This window comes from Neomonachus schauinslandi, chromosome 15 (assembly GCF_002201575.2).
Source record: "Neomonachus schauinslandi chromosome 15, ASM220157v2, whole genome shotgun sequence".
NCBI classification, from domain to species: Eukaryota; Metazoa; Chordata; class Mammalia; order Carnivora; family Phocidae; genus Neomonachus; species Neomonachus schauinslandi.
Window position 1 is genome coordinate 18,653,752 of NC_058417.1, and position 17,328 is coordinate 18,671,079.

A 17,328-nucleotide genomic window follows, 5' to 3' on the forward strand; every position below is an offset into this window, starting at 1 on the left:
TTTACTCCTCACAATCATCTTTCAAGGGGGCATTTTCTTTTCTTCTTCTTTTTTTTAAGATTTACTTATTTATTAGGGAGAGAGAGAGCATGCTTCAGAGCGGTGGGGAGGGGGGAAGGGCAGAGGGAGAGAGAGGATCTCAAACAGACCGTGCACTGAGCATGGAGCCTGATGTGCGGCTCAGTCCCACGACCCCGAGATCATGACCTGAGTGGAACCCAAGAGTCAGATCCTTGTTTAACCGACTGAGCCACCCAGGTGCCCTCAAAGGGGCATTTTAATCTGTACTTCACAGATGAGGAAACTGGACCCAGATGTGTTTTACTTCCCACGGCCAATGCTCATTCTATTTATGAGACATGACTGACACTTCTGAGCACACGCTGTGGGCCAGACACTGTTCTAAACACTGCACATGCATTAGCTCATTTTGTCCTAGTGGCGGACATACTTTGATTAGCATGTTATAAACGAGGTCCCTAAGGCACGGGATTTAAGTAATTCACTAAGATTTAAAAAAACAGAAAAAAGTAAGGAGAGGAGTCAGAAATCCAACACTCAGTGAGGGAGGGAGAAGTGAGACAGGGAAGGGAGGGGAGCAGGGTTAGCACGGTGGGCAGCTGGGGTTCATCCCCACCAGGGACCGGCTGACAGGCTGCAGAGGACACACATCAGGATTCAGCAGAGGAGTGAGAACACTCCTCACTGGTTGAGGGTCTCACCTGGGGTCCTGGCAAATCCTTGGCACTTCTGAGTTGCCCCTGTGTGGGCTTAACATCCAGGGAATGTCCTGAGGCAGAGATGCAAGAAGTCACCTTTATAAGGTACTCTCAGCAGTTGACTCCAGGTGGCCCAGGGGTCACAGGCATGGCAGCACCCCCTACCTGGAATTAGACCTAACATATAGGTGCTCAACAAATGCTCATTCTTCCCTACTCGCTATAGGTACCTTTTTTGGTGTGTGTGTATATATGTTTACCCAGACATTCCTGAAAATCAATAAAATTTATTTCATTAAGTGTCTGTCAACATGGGATTTGCCTTTGCAACATCATGAAATTTCTATATTAAAAATATTCACAGGTTAGAAAACTTGCTTTATCAGATCACTACCCAATTATTCCTTCACAAAAATCATCGTCTCCATGACTGTTCATAGCAGCACCACTCACGAGAGCCAGAAGGTGGAAGCAACCCAAATGTCCGTCAATGGATCGATGGGTTAAACATTGTGCTATATCCATACAGTGGAATATTATTCAGTCATAAAAAGGATTGAAGTATTGATACAGGCTGCAGCATGGATGAACCTCAAAACATTATGCTATCCTTTCGAAGCCAGACACAAAAGGCCACATAACATATGATTCCATTTCTATGAAATGCCCTGAACAGTTAAATCACAGAAAGCAGATTCGTGGGTGCCAGGCTCTGGGGAGAAAGGAATGGAGTGATTGCCTCGTGGGTATGGGTCTCCTTTGGAGGTGATGAAAATGCTTTGAAACCAGACAGAGGTGACAGTATCACCACATTGTGAAGATAGTAAGTGCCAATGAATTTTTTGCTTTAAATGGTTAATTGTATGTTATGTGAATTTCACTCAAATTAAAAAATGATCTCATGTTCGCATTGTCCATAAGAAGTAGAGAGAAGGGAAATGAAGGTGTCAGGTGAGCCGCACAGGAAGCAGGAAAGTGACCTCCCCTGCCCAGGAAGTCCTGCCGAAGGGATCCTCAGGCTCAACCGCAAACTAAGAGAGAACAATGAAGTGGTATTTTTTTGTCTTTCAAACTGGGACATGTTTTCCCAAATAGTACTCCAATTTGGCATGAGAATGGTAAAAAGGGCATTCTCATACACTGGTGGGATAAAAATGAGCCTAGCCATTCTGGAGGTAGGTTTGCCATTTTGTATTCTAAGAGTTTAAATTGTTCAGGTCTTTTTAATCTTTTTAAGATTTATTTATTTGACACAGAGAGAGAGAGAGCTAGTGAGCACACAAGCAGGGGGAGCAGCATAGGGAGAGAGAGAAGCAGGCTCTCCGCTGAGCAGGGAGTTCGATGTGGGGCTCCATCCCAGGACCCGGGGATCATGACCTGAGCTGAAGGCAGACACCTAACCAACTTAGCCACCCAGAAGTCCCTAAATTTTTTTTTTAAGGAAAAGTCTATACCCTTTGACTTAGTGTATAATGTCAGGGTCCTGGCCAGAAACAGGCCCAAGCACTTAGTCTGTAACTGAGGTGGTATTTCAAATCAGTGAGGGAATATTCTCATAAAAGAGAAAGGCTGTATAATGGCATATGGGCAGTTGGCTAACGCTTTGGAAAAAAGTAAGTTTAGATCTTTATCTCATACCTTTTTTTTTTTTTTAAAGATTTTATTTATTTGGGAGAGAGAGAGAGAGCAAAAGAGAGCACAAGTGGGTGAGAGCGACAGAGGGACCAGCAGACTCCCCACCCAGCAAGGAGCCAGAACCAGGGGCTTGATCCCAGGACCCTGGGATCATGACCTGAGCCGAAGGGAGACGCTTAACCGACTGAGCCACCCAAGAGCCCCTACCTCATACCTTACATCAAAATAAATTCCAAAGGGGATTAAAAACATGAAGAAGTAGAGGAAGGAGGAGGAGGGGGACGAGGAAGAAGCGGGGGTGGAAGAAAATTAGGGAAATCTTTGTCTGGTACTCAGATGGGAACAGTCCTACAAGCAAAAAGCAAAGGGAAAAAGAATACAAGAAAACATCAAAAGGTCGGACCACATAAAAATGTAAAGCATATGTGTTCAAAATCACCAAAAACAAAACCAAGAGGTAACTTCTAAGCTTGGGATAACACTTGCAACACATGTGAGAGACTTGACATTTTGAAGTGCTTCTAAAAATCAACAAGAGGACAAAAAATTAAAAATAGGAAAATGGACAAAAGATAGGAATAGGCAACTCACAAAAGGGGAAGGGTAGATGTTTGCATCTATTTTTAAAATGCGGCAGGCACGTGGTTGAGCAGCCGCTGAAGAGGAACAAAGCCCAGGCTTTGGGGCAGAGAAGGCACTCCCTCTTTCCAGCGCCGGCGGGGAGGGCCCATCTGGGCCAGGCCTGCGGGGAGCCGGCGTCTGGGATGCCTGAGCTCGCCCTTCCCAGGGGCGGGAGAACCAATTCCCTCCTTTGTGGAAGCTTCCCCCCGGGGCAAAGCCCACGGGCCCTCGGGGAGGTGGTGAGTCCTCTCCGTGCGTTCCCGGACGGCCTGGCGCCCCAGGCCGGGGGCCTGCACTCGGGGGTCGGGCGCGGGCCCCCAGGGCCGCCTCCTGCGCCCTCCGCCGCACTCCCGGCCACCGGGGGGCAGTGCTGCCCAGGACACGGCCGGCCGCGGCCCGCGCGGGGAGCCCACAAAGACCCCTTTCTTCTTCGCGGGGAGATGAGTCACTGCCCAGGCAAATGTCAGAAACGGCCTCGGATCCGGAGCGTCTGCAGATCCCGGGCGCGGGGCGGCGGCGGCCGGCGCCTGAGTCCCCTGCTCTGCGGCTCCCGGCGCATCCGCCGCTCCCCGGGGCTGGGCGCGCGGCGCCGCGAAACTGGGTCAGGCCCGTGGCCTAGTTTGTGTTAGTTTGCGTTGGCAGGAGGTGAGTGGGCAGGGCATCTCGATTGCCTCCCTGGCTCATTCGTGGGACAGATATCTGAAGAGTCCCTGCTAAGTGCCAGGCAGGTCAGGAGCCACGCTGACGGCCAGTTGCTAGTGAACTTCTGAAGCCGGGGCCGTGTGAGTTCACAGTGGGTCATCTCAGGACCCTGGAGGCAGGGCTTGCCTGGGCAGGTCCCCAGATCCCTGGGCTCCCTGTCCCATAGCAAGTTCAGCTGCTCAAATTGGAATGGCTCATCCTGGCATTGGATTCCCCTGGGATCTACCCCGCTACCTCTCTGACTGGCTCCACAGGATGTCCTCACTCGTGTCCCGAACCCCCCCGCCCACAGGATGTCCTCACTCGTGTCCCGAACCACCCCCGCCCATTTCTGCTCATTTGGGCCCGGGGCCTCTGCTTGTATTCCAGCCCGAGGTGGCCTTCTGCCTCCCACGCCTACCCAAGCCCACCCTGTCTTCCCTCTGTTTCTGATCCTGCCCTGGTCTGTCCCAGGACTGCATTTCCTTTTCTCTTGTTAAAAAACAAAATTCAGGGGTGGGTGCCTGGGAGCTCAGTCAGTTAAGCCTTCTGCTGAGGTCATGATCCAGGGTCCTGGGATCCAGCCTAGACTGGGGCTCCCTGCTCTGCTAGGAGTCGGCTTCGCCCTCTGCCCCTCCCCTTGCTTGTCCTCTCTCTCTCTCTCTCTGTCTCAAATAATTAAATAAAATCTTAAAAAAAACATTCAACTGAGTAAATTTGAAAATCCAATTGGCCTTATTAAATGATTCATGAATTGGGCAGCACCCCATCTAGCAAGTAGAGGGGAGCTCTGAGCAGTTGTACAGAATGGAAGGTTTTTATAAGAAGGAGGGTGGGGCAAGAAAGTCATCAGCCAAAAAAAAAAAAAAAGATTGTCCAGGCAAGGTCTCTTTCCCTTAGGCGGAAGCGCAGGGGGTCTTACCAGCCGCTGATCTCACTTCCTTTAGAGGATGGGCACCCCTGTGGCAGACTCCTTGGCTGGTAGGAAAATTCCTGGCTGACTGGTTATGACTGCATTTCTCAGGGAGGTTGAAACTGCAGTTAGATTCCGTACTAAGCCTGTTTGGGGACTCAGCCTAAGTGACACCGTTTTGGGCCTGTGGCTTTTTTTTTTTAACACTCCAAAATTTTCACTTTTTGCTCATAAAGAGGACACCTTGGTTACCTGGTCCTAAAATGTGAGCTGCTGGACCTCAGTGAAGCTAGAAGCAACCTATACAGACCAGGTCTGTTGAGTGGGAGGCTGCGGGGCGGGGAGGGGGCGGTTGCCGCTGGAGATGGCTGGGGAGACCCAGAAAGGAAGAAGCCATGGGCCGGACTAGCACAAAGACCTTCTGTGCCAGGAGGGAGGTCAGCGAGAGTCAAATGGAGGAGGGACTGAGTCCAGAAGAAACTAGCTGTTCCTCTCCTCTTTTTTCCTTCCTCTTTCCTGCAACCCCCAGCCCCCACTCGAGGTTGGGTGGGACAACACTTCGGCTGGGTCTCTGGTACGCTGAGTTGCGCTGACGGTGCCAGCTCATCAGCTCCCTCCAGCCCCCACCCAGGTTCCCGGCAGCTCCTGAGCATCAGAGATGGCTCTGCCTGCGTCGTGGGTGGACACACTGAGGCTCAGAAAGGCTAAATGACTTGCCAGGAAACACTGTGAGGTGGGAGAGGGTTACCTCCGGGCCCCAAGCTCCCCAATCCAGAGACCGGAACAAGTAGGCAGCAGGGGCACTGTGCCTTTGCTGGATGATGTGTTCATAGGTTTGAAGGTGTCCATTGGTCTCTAGCTTTTTTTAATTTTTTATTTATTTTTTATTTTTTTATTTTTATTTTTTTTAAGATTTTATTTATTTATTTGAGAGAGAGAATGAGAGAGAGCATGAGAGGGGTGAGGGTCAGAGGGAGAAGCAGACTCCCCGCCGAGCAGGGAGCCCGATGCGGGACTCGATCCCGGGACTCCAGGATCATGACCTGAGCCGAAGGCAGTCGCTTAACCGACTGAGCCACCCAGGCGCCCTCTAGCTTTTTTTTTAAATTACTTTTTTAATGTTTGCTGTAGAATTTCCCAGCAATACAGAAGTGTCTAAAAATAGAATCCCAACGAAAGTCTAGTTCTCCCCCCGCCGCCAATTCACATCTCACTGTTAATGTCTTGGTATATAAATCCTTCCAAGCTTTTCCAATAATAAACAAACAAACAGGCAAACAAATAAATCTAATGAGCATAGCAGTCTAGAACTTGCTCTGTTCTCTTCTTGTAGCTTTCTCTTTCTTATAAAGGCTCCTAATAGCCCCCCTGGGGTTAAGCCGGCCCTCTCCGACGGACAATCAGGTAGTTTCTTGGTTGTATCTTTACAGGTACATACACTTGGTGCGCTGTGGGAACAGCTCTGGGGAGAAACTTTCTAAAAGCGGACTTGTGAGACAAAGGAAATTCATGTGTCTGTTAGTCTCTTTAAAAGCTTGTGGTTGCAACGGGCTGACAGGTGCAGGGCTGCTGTATGGAGCAGAGCGGTTCCAGATGTCAGCCTCCAGGGATCCCTCCCTCACCACCTGCTTCCTCCCTCTCTGGCCAGGAAGCAGCTCAGTCTAAAGCTTCTGCCTTTGCGCACCAGTCCCTGGGGTCCTTCTGTCACCCCTGACCCCCACCGCCCCGCACAACCTCCTTATTTGCCATCAAACACCTCCACAACCCTAGGGCTGTCAGCACCCACAACGGCCCCATCAGGGGTGCCACCATTCAGCCATGGACTCCCAAAGCCTTTCCTTTGCAGCCTGCTATCTTTGGTAACAAACCCCCTTTCCCCTCCTTTTAAGGCAGTGACAAAGACAGAGAAACTGTTTGTCTCCAAAAGCAAATCAGGCCATCTCCACTGCCGCAGTGCTGGGCCTAGATCTGCTTGTAGTGGGTCTGCTTATTGTCTTGATAGGGGGTCTGGGGTCCACTCCGGGGATGTCGGGTGAGTGGTGTGGGCCAGTCGAGCAGGAGGGTTTCATGGAACTACTCTACATGCTCAGCATCAAGCCAGGCACTGGGAGTACCCAGCCGACCTCCTTTCCTTCAAGGAAACATTTTTATATCGGGCAGCAAAAAGACAGTAACCTTCCCCGTGTAAATGTAAAAACCCCGCGACTCCAGCCCGCTTTACACGCCTGCATGAGTCCTCTGTCCTTTCCATACCCTCATATTTCATCCACCTTTCATGAGCTTTTCCTTCATTCATGCACTGGGTTGGGGCTGTGAACCCCCAAAGAAGAAGCAGCTGCCTGTTTTACAAGCTGGGTGCCGAACCTCTTTTGGTTAAGATAATACCTGGTGCTGGCGAGGCTGTGGGGAAATGGTTACACCCGCCCGTGCTGCCGCCTGTGGTTTAGACAGACTGCATGTCATGAAAGCCATCAGGCAGGGTGCTCATACAAGCTGGAACTTTGACCCACTAGCCCATCTTTGGCATTACAAAAGCTTCCTTCTTTGGGGAGCTATTTTTATTATTATTATTTTTTTAAGATTTTATTTATTTATTTGAGAGACAGAGAGAGCACAAGTGGGGGGCCAGAGGAAGAGGGAGAAGCAGACTCCCCTCTGAGCAGGGAGCCTGACACTGGGCTTGATCCCAGGACCTGGAGATCATGACCTGATCCCAAGACAGACGCTTAACAAACTGAGTCACCCAGGTGCCCCTGGGGAGCTATTTTTAATAGGAGAAAAGAGGGAGCAACTTTTTTCCCCCATATTTTTATTTTTATTTAATTAACATATAATGTATTATTTGTTTCAGGGGTACGGGTGTGTGATTCATCAGTCTTACACAATTCACAGGGCTCACCATAGCACATACCCTCCCCAGTGTCCATCACCCAGCCACCCATCCCTCCCACCGCCCCCTCCACTCCAGCAACCCTCAGTTTGTTTCCTGAGATTACGAATCTCATGGTTTGTCTCCCTCTCTGGTTTTGTCTTGTTTCATTTTTCCCTCCCTTCCCCTATGATCCTCTGTCTTGTTTCTCAAATTCCACATATCAGTGAGAGCATATGATAATTGTCTTTCTCTGATTGACTTATTTCACTTAGCACAATACCCTCTAGTTCCCACATTGTTGCAAATGGCAAGATTTCCTTTTCTTTTTTAAAAAATTTTTATTGTTATGTTAATCACCATACATTACATCATTAGTTTTTGATGTAGTGTTCCATGATTCATTGTTTGTGCATAACACCCAGTGCTCCATGCAGAACGTGCCCTCTTTAATACCCATCACCAGGCTAACCCATCCTCCCACCCCCCTCCCCTCTAGAGCCCTCAGTTTGTTTTTCAGAGTCCATCGTCTCTCATGGTTCGTCTCCCCCTCCGATTTCCCCCTCTTCATTCTTCCCCTCCTGCTATCTTTTTTTTTTTCTTAACATATATTGCATTATTTGTTTCAGAGGTACAGATCTGTGATTCAACAGTCTTGCACAATTCACAGCGTTCACCATAGCACATACCCTCCCCAATGTCTATCACCCAGCCACCCCATCCCTCCCACCCCACCCCCCACTCCAGCAACCCTCAGTTTGTTTCCTGCGATTAAGAATTCCTCATATCAGTGAGGTCATATGATACATGTCTTTCTCTGATTGACTTATTTCGCTCAGCATAACACCCTCCAGTTCCATCCACGTCGTTGCAAATGGCAAGATCTCATTCCTTTTGATGGCTGCATAATATTCCATTGTGTGTGTGTGTGTGTGTGTGTGTATATCACATCTTTTTTTTTTTAAGATTTTATTTATTTATTTGACAGAGAGAGACACAGCGAGAGAGGGAACACAAGCAGGGGGAGTAGAAGAGGGAGAAGCAGGCTTCCCGCAGAGCAGGGAGCCTGATGCGGGGCTCGATCCCAGGACCCCGGGATCATGACCTGAGCCGAAGGCAGACGCTTAATGACTGAGCCACCCAGGAGCCCCTATACCACATCTTCTTTATCCATTCATCTGTTGATGGACATCTAAGCTCTTTCCACAGTTTGGCTATCGCAGACATTGCTGCTATACACATTGGGGTGCACGTACCCCTTCAGATCACTACATTTGTATCTTTGGGGTAAATACCCAGTAGTGCAATTGCTGAATTGTAGGGTAGCTCTATTTTCAACTTGTTGAGGAACCTAAGAAGGAGCAACTTTCTTTTTTTTTTTTTAATATTTTATTTATTTATTTGACAGAGAGAGACACAGCAAGAGAGGGAACACAAGCAGGGGGAGTGGGAGAGGGAGAAGCAGGCTTCCTGTTGAGCAGGGAGCCTGATGCGGGCCTCGATCCCAGGACTCTGAGATCATGACCTGAGCCAAAGGCAGACGCTTAACGACTGAGCCACCCAGGCGGCCCAGGAGCAACTTTCAATGTCTAACCGGAGGCAGCTTGTAGATGGAAAGCTCCTTGGATCCAGGGCCTTTTTTTGTGTGCATAGGGCTGCCAGAGGCTGGGGCAGCAAGAGCAGGCTGTCCGCAAATGCTCACGAGCCAGGGTGCCGAGAGCTGCAGTGTGGTGTGGGGGTCAGAGGTGCAGCTCCAAGAGCCAGCCTGCCTGATTCGAGTCCCACTCAGTAGCTGTGTGGCCTAAAAAGTTCTGTCACCTCTCTGTGCCTCAGTTTCTTCTTCTGTAAAACGAGGATCGTGATTAGAGCAGGACCAATCTCATGGGATTGTTGTAAGTATAAAGAAGGTGAGGGGCGCCTGGGTGGCTCAGTCGGTTAAGCGTCTGCCTTCGGCTCAGGTCATGATCCCAGGGTCCTGGGATCGAGTCCCACAGAGGGCTCCCTGCTCGGCGGGAAGCCTGCTTCTCCCTCTCCCTCTCCCACTCCCCCTGCTTGTGTTCCCTCTCTCGCTGTGTCTCTCTGTCAAATAAATAAATAAAATCTTAAAAAAAAAAAATGAAATATGTGAAGCAGATGTATATAAAAATATGAGCTATCGTTATCACTGAACAAAACATTCTGAAATGTCATGTGGCAATTATAAACGGTAACTAGGAAAAAAATTTTAAAAAAAAATGGTAACTAGGGGCGCCTCGCTGGCTCAGTCGGAAGAGTGTGCGGCTCCTGATCTCTGAGGCCTTGCTCTGCCCAAGGGCAAGCACCACTGTTATCTAAGGAATGAGCTGGGGAGGCATGAGCTGCGGGGGTGGGTGGTGGGGTGGGTGGGGGGGGGGGGGGTGCATAAGGATGCTTTGAAATGGCACAGACAGCCAGGTAGGGAGGCCACTGGAAGTTCCCCCAGGGTTCTCCCTGGTTTCCGGTGCTCTCCCCTACGGCCCCTCCCTTTGAAGGTCCCATTGCTGTGCAGACTGGGGAGCATTGGTACCAACAAGATGACTGAAAGGAAACAGCACCTCGGTTTCCCAATCTGGGCTCCGCTGTGAATTTTACCTCGTCTTGATCCAGTTGATTGACTTCAGGAACATGAAGGAGTTTGAACCAGATCAGTGGTTTTCAACAGCGAACCTGTTGTGTGTGGCCTGGGTTGTGTTCAGACTCAGAATCTCCAGGGACAGAGCCTAGCAGGTATGTTTTCAGAAATTCCACAAGTAACTCTTACGGTCCTCACTGGCCTTAACTTATCCGTTCTCTGGCAAGGGCCATGGGGCACACTCGCTGGGAGCTTTGGTGGGGTCAGTATAGAACCCCAGTGCTATCCCAAGAACTGGCAGCTTCGTAAAGAAAAACAACTTAACCACTCATATTGTGCTGTAGGCCAGGTCCTACTCTGGTCTAGCAAATCCTTTAATCCCGATAACAACCCGGTGAGGTTGTAGCTAATAATTACCCCCATTTTACAGCCAGGCAAACAGAGGCCTAGATAAGCTCCCAACTTGCCTGAGGTCCCACAGCTAGTTCGCACAGAGCCGGGGTGCCCACCTGGCGGTTTGGCTGCCGTCAACCCACTTTTTCGGTTGCTCCTGTATTAGCCCAGCAAACCGGGGGTGAAGAGTGATCCTGCACGGAGCCCATTATAGCGATCAGGAGGGTGGCTTTTCCTTAGCTTTTTAGTGGTTTGCGGGTTTGCTTCCATCTGCTTCCTAGACTGGGGTTCTTTGAGGGCAGGAGTCCTCAAAGTGTCCCCGGCCCTGGGTATGGTCTAGCATGTGGCAAGTGCTCGGGTGCTGCTGAGTGGACGAACTGTAACTGAACTCAAGGGGCTCCCTGCATGGGGTGCATTCAACTGAACACAACCCAAGGAAGTGTTGAAAGCAAAGACTTTTATTACCTGCTATAAGGAAGGAGACAGGGAAGGAGCTCGCAGAGCACTGTCTCCCTGCGGGGTGAGTGCAGGAAGTTTTGATGCAGTGCAGTAGGGGGAGGGGCAGGGAGCTTGCATATACATTAAGGGACTTACACATACTCTATTACTTAGGCTCTGTGGTTCCAATGCGCATGCCCAGTGTGTCAACATGCTAGTGCATACATGGTATGTTCAAAAAATGGCAGCAAACCCCGCCCATGGGAGGTGATCTTCGTATTCAGATGAGTTTAAGGTAACTTCAGGACGGCTCTGCTTGGGTCCTCAGCTCCAACCCGCCTGAAACTGGCTCCCATAAGGGGCTATCAGGTGAAACACCAACACAACCCCTAGCTGAGTGTTGTGTCCTTGATGGAAACTGCTGGTCCTGCCCTGGTGTGTCCTTTTCCCCTCCTCCCTTCTACTGACAGCTTTCAGCCCTCTGATTGGAGTAACTTCCCCTGGCCTCCTGGCTAACACAATGCATGCAGAAAGGCAGGCAGGAATGAATGAATGAATGAATGAATGAAGCTGTGCTCAATTCCATCCAGTTCTCTACCTCCCTGTCCACCACTCCCCGATCATCTGCCTGCTCACGATCATCTGCCTGCTCACGGGAGGCCCAGAGTGGGGTGTGGCTGTTTTTCAGGCCTTTGGCATATATTTCCAAAACAACAAAACATTTTAAACAATGACTGATATGCTAAAAAAAAAAAGTCTCTGGTTTGACTCAAATTTGTTTGGGGAAGGGGATAATGATAAACACCCAAGGCCCCTGTTGCTATGGAGCTGTGCTCCCGTAGGCGTCATCATAACGGCTCCCTACTTTAGGCTAGGCCCAAAGTGCTAAGTGCTAAGTACTTCTAGGGCTTGATCTCCTTTCATCCTGATAACCCTGGAGTTCAGGTATTAGGTTGATGTCTAATTTCATAAGTGAGGAAGAGGAGGTTCTGGAGGTTAAGGGGCTCGTTCAAGGTCACGCAGCTACAAATTAGAGCAGAGATTTTAAACCAAGTGTTTCTTGATTCTGAAGCCAATGGTCTTAGAAGTGTATAACTAGACTCTGTCTTGGCCTTGTCTGAGGTTGTGTTGATGGCCTCTCAGTATTTATTTAGTGCCGAGAAAACAGGCCAAAGGGACACACTTTCCCCAGAAAAGTTCCAGCTAGGCACTCTATCTCTCTCTCCCATTCTCTTCCTCTCTCTCCCTCCCTCTCATTTGCAGAGGAAGATATCAGAGATCCCCTATGTTGCCTCTGGGAGGAGGAATAGTATGCTGTTCTTGGTACTTCTCCATGTAGCTTGACTTTAAAAAGTCATCAGCATTTACTTTTAAAAACAATAATCATGAAGGGCGCCTGGGTGGCTCAGATGGTTAAGCGCCTGCCTTCGGCTCAGGTCATGATCCCAGGGTCCTGGGATCGAGTCCCGAATCGGGCTCCCGGCTCAGCGGGGAGCCTGCTTCTCCCTCTGACCTCCCCCCCTCATACTCCATCTCATTCTCTCTCTCTCTCAAATAAATAAATAAAATCTTTAAAAAAAAAAAAAAACCAATAATCATGAAGACAGTACTTTAAACATCCATGTGGAGATTTGCATTTCTTGAGCATGTATTTATGTTTAGATCCAATTTGCTCTGCCTGCCAGGAAGCTCCAGGTTGAACTCTGTGCACAGCGGCAGATGGAGTAACTGTTTTGTCATCCTGACTTCTGACTCCACCCTTTAGCATGGGGGGCGGGGACGGGATCGGCTTTTTGGCAAGTTAGTTAAGGCTCTAGGCCTCCGTTTCCTCATTTATAAAATGGGGATAACAATACCTGCCTCACTGGGTTGCTGGGAGGAGGAGATTATACAGGTGAAACGCTTAGGGCAGGGGCTCCATCCTAGTGTTTGTGTTAGCCGTTTTTCAATTTTAATAGATTTTCATTGGCTGGATTTTCATTGTCAAACCGTTTTTCAGGAAGGGCTCACAGACGTTCTCCCCTTTCACTTGCACCGTCTTACTTCACCCTTCACGCATCATCTGTCCCCGATCTGTCCCCGGTGTCTTCTACTCTTGACATTATCTATAACATCCCATTGACCTTTTAATTCTGTATAAATTCCACTTTGTAGCTCATCAAATCCTAGATGCCACTGATTATAATCTGTGCCACAAGGGTGTACCATTTAAGAAAGAAAAAAATTGGGGGGCACCTGGGCTCTGTCTCTCTGACAAATAAATAAAATCTTAAAAAAAAAAAAGACAGAAAGAAGGAAATTTAAAGACACCATCGATTCTAAAATATATCCCAATTTCAGAGTTGTTCAAATGCGTAGGGATAAAAGTGTAGCTTTTAATCCATGAACATGTTAAGGATGTTCTGATCCTTTATTTCTGACTTGGGCCCTTCCTGGCTACGAACTGTCCCCGCTCCTTTGATGGCATCTGTAGCATTGACCTGCATGAGTCTCCCACCTGGCGCAGTGCCACTGTAGTGGCTGGCATTCCCGTTGGGTCAGCTCCAGGCAAGGGAGTCTAACCTTGTGGGCGCAGCTGGTGCAAGGGGCTCGGGTTTCCCCTGGACTTGGCAGCTTGTAACCAGCCCTGGTGTTGATCTTTCAAGCCAGTGGCTCTGAGGTCAGCTGACTTTCTCATCTCCAGTGACTGCTCTGCTGCTTCCTGTTTCAGCCTGTGTTTGATTGTTCACGTGGGTAATAAAAACGATTTGTTTGCGAGAAGTTCCTTTTTTTTTTTTTTTTAAGATTTTATTTATTTGACAGAGAGAGAGAGAGACACAGCGAGAGAAGGAACACAAGCAGGGGGAGTGGGAGAGGGAGAAGCAGGCTTCCCACCGAGCAGGGAGCCCGATGCTCCCTGGACCGATGGGACCACTCTTGCCCCTTTTCCTCGATTCCATCAGTCTTAATTTCTACACCACTTCCTTGGCCTTTTCAAATATGCCCTGTTACTTGTTACTGCTCCTTAGGTATTGGTGCCTCAGTGAGAAGACAAATATCTTCAGCCCTGAGGGGTCCTGTGGCCTCCTAAGGGCTCTGCTGCCCATGGCTGGCCTTTGGGTCCCAGTGAGAGACAAAGACTAGGCCCGGACCGCAGGCATGGAAGTACCCCGGTGTTGGGGCATTTGGATGAGAGGCCCCGAGCCAACCCACCCAGCTGCTGCTAGGTGGAAAGAGCAGCTCTCGCGGGATGTCTGGGTCACGTTGCTCGGCACCTGGCAAAGACGCAGTCTTCTCAGCTTGGCCCCCTCAGTCAGGAGGCCAGGACCCTGGGACCATGACCGACCGGAGCCGAAGGCAGACTCTCAACAGCCGAGCCACCCAGGCACCCGAGATAGGTTCCTAAGAGGAACAGTGGGAGGATGAAACTGACCCACATCCAGTGCAATTTCCCCCAGGCAGTGGGCAAAGGACAGAGCTCAACAGTCATTTTCTCATCTGTGTGGGTTTCCATCTCCAAATTAAATTTGGAGCCACTCCTTCTATGCTCATTTTTTCCATGATTCAGTGAAAAGCTGGGTGTGTTGGGGAAAGGTTAAGTCTGACAGCATGCTGACCCCAGGGGGGTTGGCAGACACAGGCAGGGACTAGCTTAGGCATCTGTATTGACTGAATGCCTTACCTAAAGTATTGTGCCCATCCGTGGCCATCATGGAGAGAAACGGGGCCCTGGAGACAGGAATTCAAATCCTGGGTGTCATTTCTCAGTTGTAGGACCCTGACAAGTAAGTTGGTCTCCCTGGCCCTCCATAGCTGTAAAACGGGAATAGTGATACTTGAGTTGCTGGAAAGCACCAGGCCGCAATAGTAATGAACACTTGGCCAATGCTCAACAAATGGTAGTAACAGACGTTGAATGCCTACCACATACCTGACATTGTGCAGATACAAAATAAAAGCTGAACACTGCTCGTGTAAGGAGGCATTATTACTTATTACAAAGCTCCCGAAGTTACAAGCTGTTAAGCAGCCAAGGCTGCAATCAACCTTGGGCCGGCAGCCTCAGCCGGCAGTTCTGCAAAGTCCTCTGGGCAGCAGGCCCTGGGGTTGAGGGACTGGGCCAACCTGTTGTATGAACACCCTCCTGACTGAGGGGGCCAAGCTGAGAAGACTGCGTCTTTGCCAGGTGCCGAGCAACATGACCCAGACATCCCGCGAGAGCTGCTCTTTCCACCTAGCAGCAGCTGGGTGGGTTGGCTCGGGGCCTCTCATCCAAATGCCCCAACACCGGGGTACTTCCATGCCTGCGGTCCGGGCCTAGTCTTTGTCTCTCACTGGGACCCAAAGGCCAGCCATGGGCAGCAGAGCCCTTAGGAGGCCACAGGACCCCTCAGGGCTGAAGATATTTGTCTTCTCACTGAGGCACCAATACCTAAGGAGCAGTAACAAGTAACAGGGCATATTTGAAAAGGCCAAGGAAGTGGTGTAGAAATTAAGACTGATGGAATCAAGGAAAAGGGGCAAGAGTGGTTTGGGCTGGGACAGCACATCTGCCACCACCAAAGAGAGGCCATCTATGTCATGGGTCATAAACTCAAGTATCTGCAAGAACTGGAATGCCGTGAAATTCAGAACAAGTGAAAACAGGCTTACGCCGCAGGAAGTGATGGCGGACACAACCTGACCCGGGGCTCCAGCCCATTGGACCGCAGGCCCACAGGAATGTTCGCTTCTCCTCTCCTAAGCTCAAGCTTGAAACCTGCCATTCCTGCCAAATGATCTCAGGGGCCTTAGAGGCGGGGAGACAGTTCGGGAATACAGAGATGGATACCTGTGCACTCTAGCAGAGTTGCCACCCGTGGAAGGGCTAAGGAGGTATCCCTGCTGGTCCTACAGACGCTTTAACTGTGCTCTCCTCCACAGTTCAGGATCGAAGGATGGTATGAGACAGACCCAGTGAATCATGTGACTTACTGGGGGAGCTTCCCATTTTGCCTTAGAGCTGATTAGGCTGAGTGCAAACTTGGGTCTTTGTGGTTTCCATTTTTTTTTTAAGATTTTATTCATTTATTTGGCGAGAGAGAGAGTATGAGCAGAGGGAAGGGGCAGAAGCAGACTCCCCAATAAGGAGCCCGATGAGGGTCTTGATCCCAGGACCCTGGGATCATGAGCTGAGCGGAAGGCAGACGCTTAACTGACTGAGCCTCCCAGGTGCCCTGGTTTCCGTTTTCTATCAGCCTCATCCCAGGCTGTTTTATTACCATTCTTACTAGCTTTCTCCACTTGCTTTTAATATTCGTCTTTTTTTCCTGCAAGAACATTTCATTATTAAACAGCAATTGGGAAACATACACAAAACCACTTATTGGAGTCACCACTTCATCTGTCTTCATACCAACTCATTTTATTTTTTTAAAGAGTTTTTATTTGACAGAGAGAGACACAGCGAGAGAGGGAACAGAAGCAGGGGGAGTGGGAGAGGGAGAAGCAGGCTTCCCGCAGAGCAGGGAACCCAATGCGGGGCTCGATCCCAGGACCCCGGGATCATGACCTGAGCCGAAAGCAGGCACCCAACAACTGAGCCACCCAAGTGCCCCTACCAACAACTCATTTTAACTCTATTTCCTGACCTATACTAGAGGTTCATTTCTATGGTTCACACTTTATTTTTGGAATAGGAGTTATTAGTGCTTCAGCCTCATTTAATGCAAAACAAAAAAATGATCACCATCATCACTGTATTATACATTTTCCTAAACAAAGTCTAGGGTTTATTTTCAGACCAGAAGAGTGATTCCCTGCGGTATTACAGGTAGAGAAAGTTCCTAGATTTCTATCACCTCTGAAAGAGAAACCACAAGGATAATCATAGTTGTCGTCTCCAGTAGGGAAAATGCCAGTTAATAAAAATTGAATGAAATTGCTCTTCCTTTCCCAATCCCAGCCTCAATCTTTTTTCCTGACTCAACTGTTAAACCTATATAATAAATGCCAAATCACCACACAAAGCTACTCAACCACCCATAATATAAATAAATCAATTTACACCTTATTCAAACCAGGTATTTTGCCTTGGCTAAAAGCAAGCTTTACAGAGAAAAGGGCAGGGTGAAATTGTCTACTAATCTTTATTCCTCCCAAACATCTTACCATAAATGTAAGCCAAGGTTATGATGGCCATTTCTCCAGGTTGCACTTGAACAGCTCTTACTTCCAACGGGATTTAAAAACAAAAAACCAGTATACTCCAAATTGATGCTTGGCCGGATTTTGAAACTGACATAGAAGAACTGGTATTTAACTCTACTGTAGGAATTACTTGTGTTTTATAATCCATACATTCTATAGTTAAAATGCATTCTTAGGCCCAAACCTGGTCAGAATTACTTGGATAAAAATTTCACCCACAAACCTTCACTTGGTTCACCTGACGGTTGGATTCACACCCCGGTCTCTGGCTTGGGAGACGACGCTGGCTTCTCATACTTGG